Raw genomic sequence first — 13,084 nt, 5'->3', positions numbered from 1 at the left:
TCACACGAGCCATTGTTGTGTTTCACAGTATGTTCTCATGCCTTGTTCAGGTCCGCTGCACTCAGAACACTGTGCTGTGCATGTTTTCCCAAATCCATAAAATGCGGTTCATTAATCTGTATAGTGTGTGTTTTTTAAGATGAATTCTCATTTTATTTGTTCTATATGGTTGCTGCTGCTTCCAGAAATGCAAACTTTCAGTGCAAATAGGCTTATTTTCCGTTGTTGACATGGCTCACTGCAACACTTGAATAGAACAGATCCATCGGGCTTTTCCTGCATACAATAATATAGACAATATCTAGTATAATCAAATTAATTTCGTGCTGCCAAACTTTGCACAAAACCTCTGCATTAAATTTCAGTGTGGACATGCCCAAGTTTCAGGCTGAACTTACTGAAACTTTTGAATTAACAGTATGAAAAGAAAGGTACAAAATGGAAGGGGTCACTTGTATTGATGAACCGTTATGGAATTATGACCTTGGTTTTATGGAGCTTTAAGGAGAAGTTCATAGATTTACAGTTTTAGTCATCTGTCTCTGAGATATTGTTGAATAGAAGTATAAAGTAGAATGGAAATGGAAATGTTAGAAATGAATTCTAATTGAAATTTGTAGTATTGGAGTAAATGTGATCCCAGCTGCATGGTGTATTAATATATGTTGAATGACTTTTTGAATTAATGCATCATGCTTGGCCAAGACACAAATGTATTCAAATAAAGGATAAGTCTTCAATATAAATTACATGAGATCAAACTTAATTATACCTTATAACAGTAAAACATGTTTGAAAGGACCCAACAAGACGACCCCCCACCAGACTAAAAATTAAATCAGAGGTGTGTGAATTTCTTCTCTCTGTCGCTTCCTCTGTGGCTTCGAGCTCCGAGATGAAAAACCCTCAGGTGCTTCATTGTCTCACAGAACTCCTGGTTTCCTCGCACTTTGTGTGGCACCGTGTCGCAGGCTCCCACACTGTTCTCATTACACAGCAACACACACACACACACACACACAGAGGAGCGCTAATCCTCACCCTTCCTTCCCCTACCCAAACTACAATTATGAGATTATGCTCACAAACAAACAGCTCTCTCTCTCTCACACACACACACACACACACACACACACACACACGTTACATGGGGCTTGAAGCTATATGGTCCAAACTTTGAGGACTCGACGGAGACGCTAAATCTTGGAATAATAAACTGGAGAGCATCAAAGTCGCAGGGTAAACAGTTATTTTCCAGCAAATATTTTCCATAGAAAGATATACAGTGGGAAAAAGATGCGAAAAAGAAAGACACCGAGGCTATTTGTGTATATTCCGCAAAGCGACGGAAAAAGAAACAGGAGGGGGAAATAGTTACATGGGAGACAACGTCCCTAATGAGGGAGAGGCAGAAAGTCCCCCTCGGTCCGAGCGGTGACCTCGCACCGGTTAAGTCCATATCAGTGACCCCCGTGCAATCACAGGCTTGACATGGAGCTATTTCATTCCCATGACTGGACTGCAGATATTTACCCACAATCCCACATGGTTCATGGAGCCAGTCTGTCCCGGGGTGGACGGAGATACTTCGGCTTCCCACATCACGTTCCTCCTTATCAGTGCACCATCAGCGGAGAACAGCTATCACATTAGACATCTGTCAACGGGTGGATGACAGCTGCAGACGCTCACTGTGGTGAAAAAAATGGCAAAAATGGTGGAGAAAATGTTTAAGGAATGGTGGGAACTTAAAGTTGAAGTCCCCCCCCCGCCCTTTTTTTTTTTCCTCACAGATTTTGGGATTTTAATTTCAGCAAAAACCCAACAGTTACATCCGTGATCATGAGAGGGCTTTTAACAGAAGAAAACATTTTCCTTCGAAAATCAATAGGTTTACGCTGTTTGGTTGAATGCAGGACTAACCACCCTGGAACAATAGGTCATCATCTCAAGTTAAAGTAATGTTGGATGTTGCGGAGGAGCAGTGTAATGTGGGAGAACTTGGGTAATATGGTCACCTCACAACATTTCCTATAAGCCCTACCTTTATTCTAGCTCTAGGGCTTATGGTACATGGTGTTCGTTAAAAGTTGCTAAGAAACTCCTCAAAAACCTACCATCTTTATCTACATGCTGTGTTGCAGAGACCTGATCGTGGAATCTGTCTAGGATCACACGAAGAGACAGAAGACAGAGACAGATTCAATCCTCAGAAGAACTTGTAAGGAACTTGAAAGGATCCTCTCTTCACTTCTTTGTGTCTAACACTTAGTATACTATAGTTCACTGTATGGATTTTAAAGGGGACCCCTGTTTCATTCCGAGTGGCTTTGTCCTCAAGTTGCAGTGAAGGACCACACCCTTACAGGTTTCGCTGGCAGCTCATGTTGTACATTTTACGTCTCTTCGCTCCAATTTCCTGTCTGTGTAATGTCTCAGAAATGTGTGCAAACGAGGGGCTGGGCTCGGTAACGGCATTCAAAAAAAAAAGGAAAGTACGAACGCCCAAATATTGGAGCAAAATGGGCCGTGGCTGGCGGAAAAAGGTGACGCGCCTTCGCCATGATGTGAGGTGGTGGCCCTCGCTCGGCAGGAAGTGACTCGACATCGGAGAATATGGTGCCCCTCTGCGGTGACATCATCGCGTAGGATTTGGCATCGCTCAAGGAGTTTTTGTGCGGCAGACTCTCGCGCTGCTCCCGAGGTTCTTTGTTTTGGCAAATGATCAAAGCTACATCATCAGCAACAGGGATTATCAAGACGATCTCAGTAAGAATTGTGCGTACAGTCGCTATCTGACAGCAAATCACCGCTCTTGATTGGGATTTTTCCTTTTCTTCGAGCAACAAAAAGGGTCATTCACGGCTTGTGAATCGAACCCGCTTTTTTTTCTGTTCCACTGGAAGTTTTGTGTTTCAGCTTAAAAAGCGAATTAAAGTTGCAAAAAAAAAAAAATCACCCCTGGGTATTTAAACAAGCCTGGACCTCTGACACATGGCAGAGCCACTGTGTGTGTGTGTGTGTGTGTGTGTGTGTGTGTGTGTGTGTGTGGGAGTGAAATAATCCTGGCGGGCAGCTGAAATGTAAAAAAAGGAGAAGACAGAGAACGACAGACTGAAAGAGAGGATTTAAAGGGCAATAGAGAGCGAATGAGACGTAGATGGCAGAGGCGAAAAAACAAAGGTGAAATAGACTTTGACTGAGGAGGGAGGAGTCGCCCGCTTCGAAAGATGGGACCAGTGATGGATGGAGGAGAAATGGAATTAAAGGGTCCCTCGGGAAATCCTAATAAGGGAAAGGTTGCATAGTTCCCAAACTCACTTGGTGGTTTTTTCCTGGCTGCACCTCAGGCGAATAGCCCTCAGAGAAACAGTGGGAAACTAACATTTAAAGTAACACATAATCCCCTCGAGAAGACTTGGCATCCTCGAAAACAAACCCCTCAAACAAACCCATGTTACAACTTTATCCCATTTAAATATTTGCTCTTGCAATGGTGGATTTTCTTCGCACAGCGTCTCCAAGACGGGACAGAGCGCGTAAAGATAATGTGTGGCGGTATGAGGAGGGGGAGGGTGGATGGTGGGAGCGCTCTCCCTGTGGTAATTATCAAATATGTAAGGAACAAAGGAATGGTGTTCTCTGTCTGGGAACAGTGGCTCAGAGGTGAGTCACGCTCCTTCTTGCTAAATGCATTTCTTTGAGAGGGAAATCTGCATTGTGGTACCTGCTCGCATGTGAGCGTCATTATGTTACTGCCGTTTCTGGATGCTTTAAACGATAAGTTGTTTAAACCATCGATAAGGTAGAAAAGTAGAGTTGTTTGCCCAGTTTAAACAGTAAAAACTATTACTTTTTACCTGTTTGTATGAAATGATATGTATAAATGTTTCTTGTAAAAGGAAAAGAAGTGAATAGCTCAAGTGGTTTTCAATGAGTTTTTTTGGAACGAGTTGAAGAAACACCATCAAAAGACGAGTCGGCGGAGCGGACTGAGAGACGGGGTAACGGGGGGGGGGCGTCTGGTTGAGTGGATGCTGGAGCAGCAAACACTGGTACAACTTAGTCTTTGGGAGTTTTAATTCAATCCCTCCCCCCTGTAAACAAAAGGAGGAAGTCGCCCTGTGTGACTGGCTTGCAGGGACTTCCTGTTTGTGATTATATGTCCAAAAACAGAACCAGGGTCTCTGGACCTCCCACGGCAAAGTTTCACTCGGGGGCCGGAGAACCACTGACCCGCTGCGTCTGGCTGTCCGCACATTGTGCTTACGTAGCCGGGGCGCCACAATACTGGGAAGCAGCTGCAGCAGACATAAAAGTGACACATGGCCTGCAACACACCAGCTATCATTACAGTAATTATCTTAATGGGTCGGAGCACGGGAAGCGGTCCTAAGGACTTTTTCGTACTTTAACTGTACGTTAACTTTATCCCCATTAGGTCGAAAATGTTTAGAGAAGTGTGACTGCATTTGTCTTCCACAGTGGTTTGAAAAAAATGGAAGATTATTCCACGCTTGGTCGGGAGATGACTGCATCTCATAGTCTCCGTCAGTTGATGGAGTTTTCTCTGGTGTCTGGTGAAAACGCACACATCTGATCTAGTGAGGAACTGGCTCACAACAAGCAAGCGGCAACCCAACGTGGCGTCACCTGTTGGTTTGTGAGCTGCTGTTTTGAAGCCTCGGGGTTTAGCATTTTGACCAGCACCATCTTGGATTTTGGAACCGGACATAGGAGCAGGGGGTTGGGTCTGACTGAGGGGTCATCCGCTGCTCATTTATTGCCAAGTCGGCCAGTTGATGTCGGCGTGAGCACAATTTAAAAGTTGGTCACTTGTACTGAAGAAAAAGGAGCTAGAGAAAGAAGGTCAGTCCCAGCGTATACTTTCTGCTGTCGAACCATCCAACAAGCAGTTTTGACTTTGTACAGTAAGACCATGTCCATGACTCCTGCTACTGTCGCTGAGATTATTTTGTCAAATTCCCAAGGTGAAGAATGACCTCAACGTTTTCATTTCTACACTTACGACACGAGATGGCCACAGAAAGTTTTCCAGAACTCAAGCCTCTACTTTGAGAGCCGAGTTTTCCCAACAATACATTTTTGCCACAAAGATTGTCAGCAGCCACCTCCTTCCCTTAACCTTGCTACTGCAGGAAAGCAGGAGCCAAAGACCCCTCGGCCGCATTTCCTCACTTTGCTGCGACATAATCAATGATTCAACGATAAAGTGGGTAAAGCCTCCTCTCTGATAAGAACAATGCGGCAACGCCAGGATACATTAATCTGCGTTTGAAACACTCAGGAAATAATACGACTGCAATACAATGGTCTATTTTCCTTCCCTCAGGTACGCTTTGTGTCGCGGTGGACATCATGCTTGTAAGAACAGTGTCTCAGTGAATGACATGTAAAAGGTGAATGGTGTTAAAGGTACGGCCCCCCGAGGAAACCCTGGCTTTTTGTTTACTGGGAAGAGGAAACACGGACAAAAGAGCTGATCGAGCTTTTGTGCAGGATTGTTGTCTTTCCTCGGCCTCTCGTAGAAATTAAAAAAATAGGAGGAAGAGAACGGATGAACCGATTCATTGCTTTACACATCACGGCCTCTGGGAAAATCAGAGATCCAATAATTCAGATTTGACGTTGTCACGTTCCATGGGAATATTAGAGCTTGTATTAGGGCGTTTTCAACAATGACAAAACCGATAAAAGAAACACAAAGCAGAGGCATACTATCAGTTTTTAATATAAAATGAATTGGTAATTTGATTACATATCGCAGCCCACACGGTTCCTTGTCTTTCACAGACCTGTAGCTCAGCTGGACCTTAGCAATCTTGTCCAGCTAATGAGAGTCCCACAGGGGACGTGAGGGGTGAGAAGGTCAGTGCTTTCCCCATCCGTACAGCTTGTTACGGGCCTGCGAACGTGTAAGTAGTAAACAAGACTGTATAATTAGCAATGGCTATTTTCTGGAAGCGAACTAAGACCACAGAGCCCCAGGGAAGCTGAGAAAGATTTGGTTTGGGACTGCATGTATCCTTCGGGGTGGGTGGAGATATCAATTCCTAAGACAACTGGAAGTCGTCTTTTGAGGTTGCAACACGTCAACAGCTAACGCATTACGATAAACGAAGAATATGAAGGAAAAAATAATAATTATGGCCCACCCACAATCACAGAGGAGTGGATTGACAGTGAGGAAAAACTGTCGCCACAACAGTTGCAGCGCAGCAGTCAGCACCAGGAGGCCGGACAGAGGAAGCTGGTCTGTCGATGGCTCAGCGGATTAGAGGAGCTCGTTTTACGGGGGGTCGTTTACTGTAAATGTCACGCCTTCACTTTCAAGATGACGAGTGTAGATAATGACCTCATCTTACTCTGTGTGAGTACGGGAATTTACTAGAGCACTCCCCCTCCTCCTAACATTCCCAGATCCGGATTCTTCCCAAGATGTCATCATCTGTTGCCACTGGTGAGACCTATCTTTAGATAAGATATTCATGCAAATCCTTCAAGAAACTTTGGACTAATCTTGCTAACAAACAGACAAACCGTCCATCACCTGCTTGGTGGAGGTGATGACAAGACAATTGGTCACATTTCTGCAGAAATCATCCGATAATCCTCGGGAAAGCAACTGTTTCTATCCCTTTAAAAAAAGAAATCATATTTTACTTTTCTGGATTTAGTTGTTCGATGGGTATTTTCTTTTAACTTATGTCCAGTTATTTTTCTTCCAATCTAACTGGACATAATCTTGTGTCAACACGTTTTCAAAGATGAGAAACAATAAACACATTGTTTGGGGTTTTGGTGGTTGTCTTTTTTGGGGGGATTGGTTGAATAAAAAGAAAAAACATACAGAAATGCTACAGAGGACTTCTCTTCTGACTTGACAAGACTGTGATGCAGACATGAGGAATTTTGGTTTTTCCTCACTTTTCCTTATTGCTTCTGAATCTGTCTCATTATCTTATTACAATTAGATGCAGGAAGTTCACCACAACTCTTTCAGGATCTGGGAAATGTTGGAAATCACAAACTGCGCCAGGGAATATTTCGGTTTTCTTCAACATCCCTTGGGTCTTTAATATTTCATGTTCCGTATTAGTCAAAATGACCTGATCTGACGATGATTATCAGATTACAGTTGTCACAGTAGACGCAAAGATACAAGCCCATATTAAGTTGTACTTTACATGACAGCGAGGAACATCATCATGTCCTGACTTGTCTCGCACGAGGCACATCTGCCGCTGCAGTGGCGCTCGGCGCCCACCCACACACACTTTCCCAAAAGGCAGAACAGAAGATCCTTTTATGCAAAGTGGTATTAACATTGTAAAGTCTTGACAGAAAGGTCACACATGAATTACAGGGAGGGCAACAGTTGAACAAGTCTATGTTACATCACCAAGCAGCTAAAAGTCAGACGTTAACTGGTCACCATATGGCAATGGAGAAATGCATGGTTAGATACTTCTGAGAGAATTATGCATACCAAATGTATGTCCTACTGTACATGAATATAGAAGATATTCTCTGTGTTTCAGTAAAAAAGTACAGGACAAATAGTTAGACAACCTATGAGAAAACATATAGGCTAGTTCAAATTCTACTTTCATGACGTCTTTTTAACATCCGACTACACACATTACACATAGTTTATTCTTAATCTTTCGTCACTCAACATCTTCCCTGACAAATAAACTACAACTAAGCTAAAGTAAATCTTGAACAGCTTTAACTTGACCTGCTCCAAAGGAGCCTCGTCGGGCCTTGGTTCCGACACAATTGGACCAAATCACTCATCATTTTATCAACTTGAACCAACTTTGCCACACAGCAACTCTGCTTCACCTCAACATCAAACAGTTACACCTGAATGAAACACAATTAAAACAACAAGCAACTAAATCAGCATATCGCATAAACACGAAATGTCCCATATGTCCACGTGAGACAGTCGTGATATTCCAAGCTAACAACACGAGCTACATGTCAATTGAAAGCTCCGGGTTCACTGATTCCAACAGTGTGTTTATTATAACTCTCCGACCAACTGTCGACGAACAAGCAGCCGAAGAAGAGCAAAAAACATGTTCGTATCAAAAAGTGATTTATAAAAATTACATGATGACACATGACCGATGTCAGACTTGATAGCTGCCGCAACCGACATGCTAACAACACAAGCTACATATCATGCTAACGCCTCAGCCTCTGCACATTCCAACGCTGTCCTTCCTCTATAACTCTCAGACAAACATTCAGCCCACCAGCCGCTGAGCAATGTTCGTATCAACACATTGACATACATGAATGATGTCTTACCGTCGAAGTATTTCCGGGAAAAGTTGTGTTTTGATCCATAAATCCGATTCCCGTTAGCTTAGCACAAAGATCCACTCGTCATTTCAAGATGTTAATCCGCCTGGTCCGTCCTTCTTCGACTACAAAGGCGGAAGTCGCATGTCAAGATAGCGAATGGTGTCCTTCGGAGGGGTTTTGATGCCGTCCGTCGATTCTACTGGCTCTGACGGTTCTATAGACGTGTCAATCACCCAGCTTGACCAATGCGCTGCTGAGATACTTTACGTAGAGCCTGTTCGAAAATCTGACGACATTACGTCGCACTACAAAGATCATTTATGGAGAGACAGATGCTCACCAGTCTTGATTGAAAAAGTTCTATTCGATGTAATACACACTTACAGTCCGTACTAACGCCTGCAACTTTGCCCTGATTCACTTTATCAGCATGAAATTTGGCACAGATTATGTTCAGATGTTGTTCTATGAATTTCAAGAAGGAATGGGCTTCATCTGCATTGTTACATATGAGATATTCACTCTGATTTGTTTTTTCAGGCAGACATGAAATCTTTCATTTATGTTGTTTTCCATCTTCATTTACTCTGACCCATTAAAATCTATACTTGATTCTTCACCTGTGCTGAAATATCCCACGTTTTACCTTTAAATAGATAACACTATTATTTGCACTGCAACTTATATTTATTTTTTATTACTGAGTAATCTACTTCTTTGATTGATTTATTCTTTGGTTTATACATTTATTTTCTTCAATTGCAAAACGAAATCCACCACAACAGTTTCCCTGAGCTCAAGGTAAAAATGTCTGGTTGAGTGTTGATCATCTGTCAGGTAGTCTGCAATGTGTTTAGTGAAATGAAACAACAGTTGTGCCACTTGTGCTTGACAAATTACTCTTAATAATTAATAGATGTAAATAGTTGTCTATTATTTTTTTGTCATTCAGGTAAGTGGTTGATTGACAAATCATTTCAACTCCACTGTGTTTGTCTAAAGAATGAATACACAGACAAGACTCGACAGGACAAAATCATTGGTCTCAAAAGAATGTAAGAGAAAAGTAGCGTCAGCCCATTTTCCCTTAAAGATCTGCTTTGAATAGCAATTCACATGTAATGATTATTATTAATAATAATAAAATAATTCTCCTATAAAGCACATTTACTCCTCTTTTTTTAAAGGAACTCCACTGACCAATATTTACTTTACTTTATGTATATTGTTAGACAATTATGCATTCCAAATAGACCTGTCCACGCGTCACTTAGAAGCCGAGGGTCACTGTAGCATAGTTTTCTGATCTGATCCAACCCTGAGCAGCAGCTGTCTCAGTTTTCCGAGGCTGATAAAGTAGAACAGGTCTCTCTCCATCTGTGCTGCAGCGGTCGTGGGGACAGACCCCGACCCCCCCAGGTCAACACAATGAGCAGGAAATCAACACGAATCCTGTTTACTCTCCACGTCACAATGTCATACAATAAACACCTTTTCCCTATTGAACAACAGGCACAATGGGGACCTGCATAATGAAAATTCTGCTTTTACGGGTTTGAAAACCTCGCAGGAGGGATAAAGGACTTTGTTTTTTGGGGGTTCTGTTATTTATTTGTTGTTTGGCCATAACCAGTCTAAAACCACAGTGTAAGTGTGATATTGTTATAGTTCGTGAAGTGGTGAAAGAAGTGTAAACTGATACGACAGAATGACCCTGATGGGCTGCGACGCAGGTCAAACTTTAACCGGTCCGGATGAACGTCGAGAGTTTAACAATGGAGAGTTGGTGTTTACAGGTGACGGAGATACGTCCAATGTTGGGAACCTCCTCTCATCCGTCACTTTACTGAACACTAAATGTAAAACCTTCAAATTGTTTCCCCCGTGACCCTCCTTCAGCTTCGACAATCCAATTTTCTCCCATTCGTGTATTTTAATGTCTGATATCTGCAATGATGCAACTAAATTAGCATGTTTGGCGATACGAATTATGCACGTACAAACACAGGGTCTCGGTTACTGTAAATAAAGATGGTCCCATTTAGAGTAAAATAGACGATATGCACTTGGGGTGCGATTGACAGCTAGTGCCATCCAATCGGTGCAGGCCGCAGCTGTAGGTGAACGTGCAATGGACCCCCTCTCACTCCGACCGACAACCCCCACTCCTCCAAATAAAGTTACTTCTGGTTCCAAAACAATAAAGATCTCAAAATCAGTACGGCCAGAATGACAATCTCAGGGCTTCATAACGACAGTTCACAAAACAATGGGCAACGTCACAGTGGGCTGCCACTTGGTCACCACAGAAATCTCAAATCAGCATGAACCTATTGGGGATAAAGATTGTTGGTCATCGTGTTCACAATGATAAACGCATAGTTAAATTGTGGAACAGTTAGGGATACAAAGTTTGGTATGGTATGTCACCTGACTGGCTCACGTCACAACCACTGCTGCTGCTGGAGGTCGCCTGACAATCAAAAGGTAACTATGGGTCGCAATAAAAAGTAAAAAAAATGTCTTCCTTTGTTGTCCTCCAGGCTAAACTGAGGTCGTCCAGCCCCAGAGATTGTTTTTTTAATAACAAAAAAACCCAAAACAATCTCACCCAAAGGTCAATTGAGTAGCCGTTCCGGGGCTTCCCATCATATCACGTTCAAATCACAGCTTAACTGAAAATCTCATTTGCCTTCTAACGCTGCACTCGGCTCAAGTGTGATGCCCTGAGCCCGAACGGAATCAGGTTATCGTTTTTCAGTGCTTCACTTAATTGATTGATTGAGCAAAACAGCCAAAGACGATTACGAGCTTAATACGGCGAAGATAACCACACGGATACATTTGCATGACAATACCCATATAGTATTGCCTTAATCTGATTATAGTCAACAGACTGGTGAGAATTTAGGTTAAACACGGTGAGAGCAGCTCCTTCTCCCCGTGCCCCCTGTGTTTTGTTTTTTTGCAGTCTGGCCTCGGGGTTTAAACGTCTGCTCGATGTTTTGTGTTTCAGCCTCCTCCTCCCTTTTTTGGCAGCTGTTCTACCTGTAACGTCCTGGCAGAGTCTCCGTGTGTCACTCTGCGGTTTATTAAACAAATGAGGGCCTGGCGCTGTTGACGGAGACGGTTACGTGGGTTTAACAGTCCCGAAGGGGAGGGGAAAAAAAATTGGAAATCGTTTGTCAAAAGTGCTGCAGCGGTGTGAAAGAACCCCTCTACTGTACCTCTTTGAATACAGTGCCTGTTAGGAGTGTGCTCACCAGTTTGGGTGTGGGCGGACAACTGAGTCTCGGCTTCGGGCCCAGACGCCCCAGAGCTCTGATCCTCTGTATGAAGTTCATATTTATCATGTGAAAGTCATAGAGCTGCAGGTAAAAGAAACCAAAACAACCGCGAAGAGATGCAAGATGACTGGAAACAGACATGGGATGATTGTTTAGAGGATTTGCTCGAGGTCTTCAGGAAATCAATCATGAAAAAGTTAAGTAGACAGGAATATATAAAAAAAAAAAAAGTTTTATTACATTATTAATCTGAAACGGCAAAAGTCAAAGCTCTTGAAATTAGGAACATCTTTGATGGTAAACCAGGTTTGTTTTTTAATAACTTTGACCGTATTGTCTGTTGAAGGCAGCTGTGGCTCAGGGGGAAGAACGGGGCGCTCGCCGAACAGAATGTCAGTGGTTCGATTCCCGACTCCTCTTTGGGTAAGACACTGAACCTTAAATTGCCCCTGCCCCTTGAATTACTACACCAGAGTGTGAGTTTTGTGACTTAGACCAGAAAAAGCACTGTATAAATACGGTTTATTTACAGTAATATAAAAAATACATTTTATTCATTGATGGCAGATAGTGTAGGTCGTTCTTTTGCTCCATTCTGATTTAATTGTCCACTTGTGCCTCATGTGGAGTCATTATATGTATCAGGAGTTGTTGTTTCCTTTCTCCAGTAGATAGAAAAAAATCCTATTCTTAAAGGAGCCACTGGCATTATTATGGATTTTGTTATTCGCAGGTAAAGTGGAGGGAAAACTGACTCTCTCCAAAACACTCGCCCTTCTGACCCCAGTGCGAAATATGTAACACACTGCACAATGTGTCCCCGGTCCCGTGGTGTCTCCCATCACAGCAGTCACCTGTGTGAAGCTGCTCAGACTCCGTTCACAAAAAGGCACTTGGTGGGAATCCACGGCGGCTTCTGCTGACTCTGCGGGTCGGCCCGAGTGAAAGTTTCGCGCCGAGTCGCCGTCAGCAGTTATTTGTCGGCGTCAGACGATCCCAGTAACTGCTAACAGGCTGGTTTCCCATGCTGTGTCAGGTTGTGATGCCCTGATGCAGATGCAGGACTCATCGTGTGGGCGTTTCGAACACAAACTTCTTCAAGACTGATGGCTGCAGTTTACCAGTTGGGCTGGTTCCCTGCGTGCGACTGCGACTCTTTGACTGTGACGAGCAGATTGCAACGACGCGGCAATGGAATGTCTGTTGCTGCATCTTTCGAGGTCCTTTACGGGACTTTAAAAAAATTTAATGTTTCACGTTTGCTACAGTTACGTTCAGGTAGTCGCCCCACATCTGAGCAATTTAATGGAATATTTTTAAGATTTCAAATGAAAAAGACCTGTGTATGGACTGAAAGACTGTGGTTATCGATCATTAGAGTTTGATTAATAATTTAAAAAAAGACATTATGTCAATGACAATATGAAGAAATTTGAGTTCAATGCACCAAGTGTTAT

At 43.0% G+C, this 13,084-nt stretch overlaps 1 protein-coding gene across 2 annotated transcripts in view; it reads right to left on the bottom strand.

Annotated features, from left to right (window-relative positions):
* Positions 1-8,488, bottom strand: part of inpp5e (inositol polyphosphate-5-phosphatase E) — a 40,511-nt gene extending 32,023 nt beyond the window's left edge. Inside the window, exons 1-2 of one of the 2 annotated variants that reach the window (XM_035639371.2) lie at positions 8,344-8,488; positions 1,534-1,691 (exon numbers count right to left, since the gene is read on the bottom strand). The gene's annotated coding sequence lies outside the window, so the exon portion shown is untranslated. The remainder of the gene's footprint in view (positions 1-1,533; positions 1,692-8,343) is intronic. The other variant, XM_035639372.2, reaches the window with a different exon arrangement.
* Between the last annotated feature and the right edge of the window lie 4,596 nt (positions 8,489-13,084).

This window comes from Scophthalmus maximus, chromosome 19 (assembly GCF_022379125.1).
Source record: "Scophthalmus maximus strain ysfricsl-2021 chromosome 19, ASM2237912v1, whole genome shotgun sequence".
Lineage (NCBI taxonomy): Eukaryota > Metazoa > Chordata > Actinopteri > Pleuronectiformes > Scophthalmidae > Scophthalmus > Scophthalmus maximus.
The sequence above is the reverse complement of the archived record's forward strand: the minus strand, read 5'-3'. Positions and strand labels throughout refer to the sequence as shown.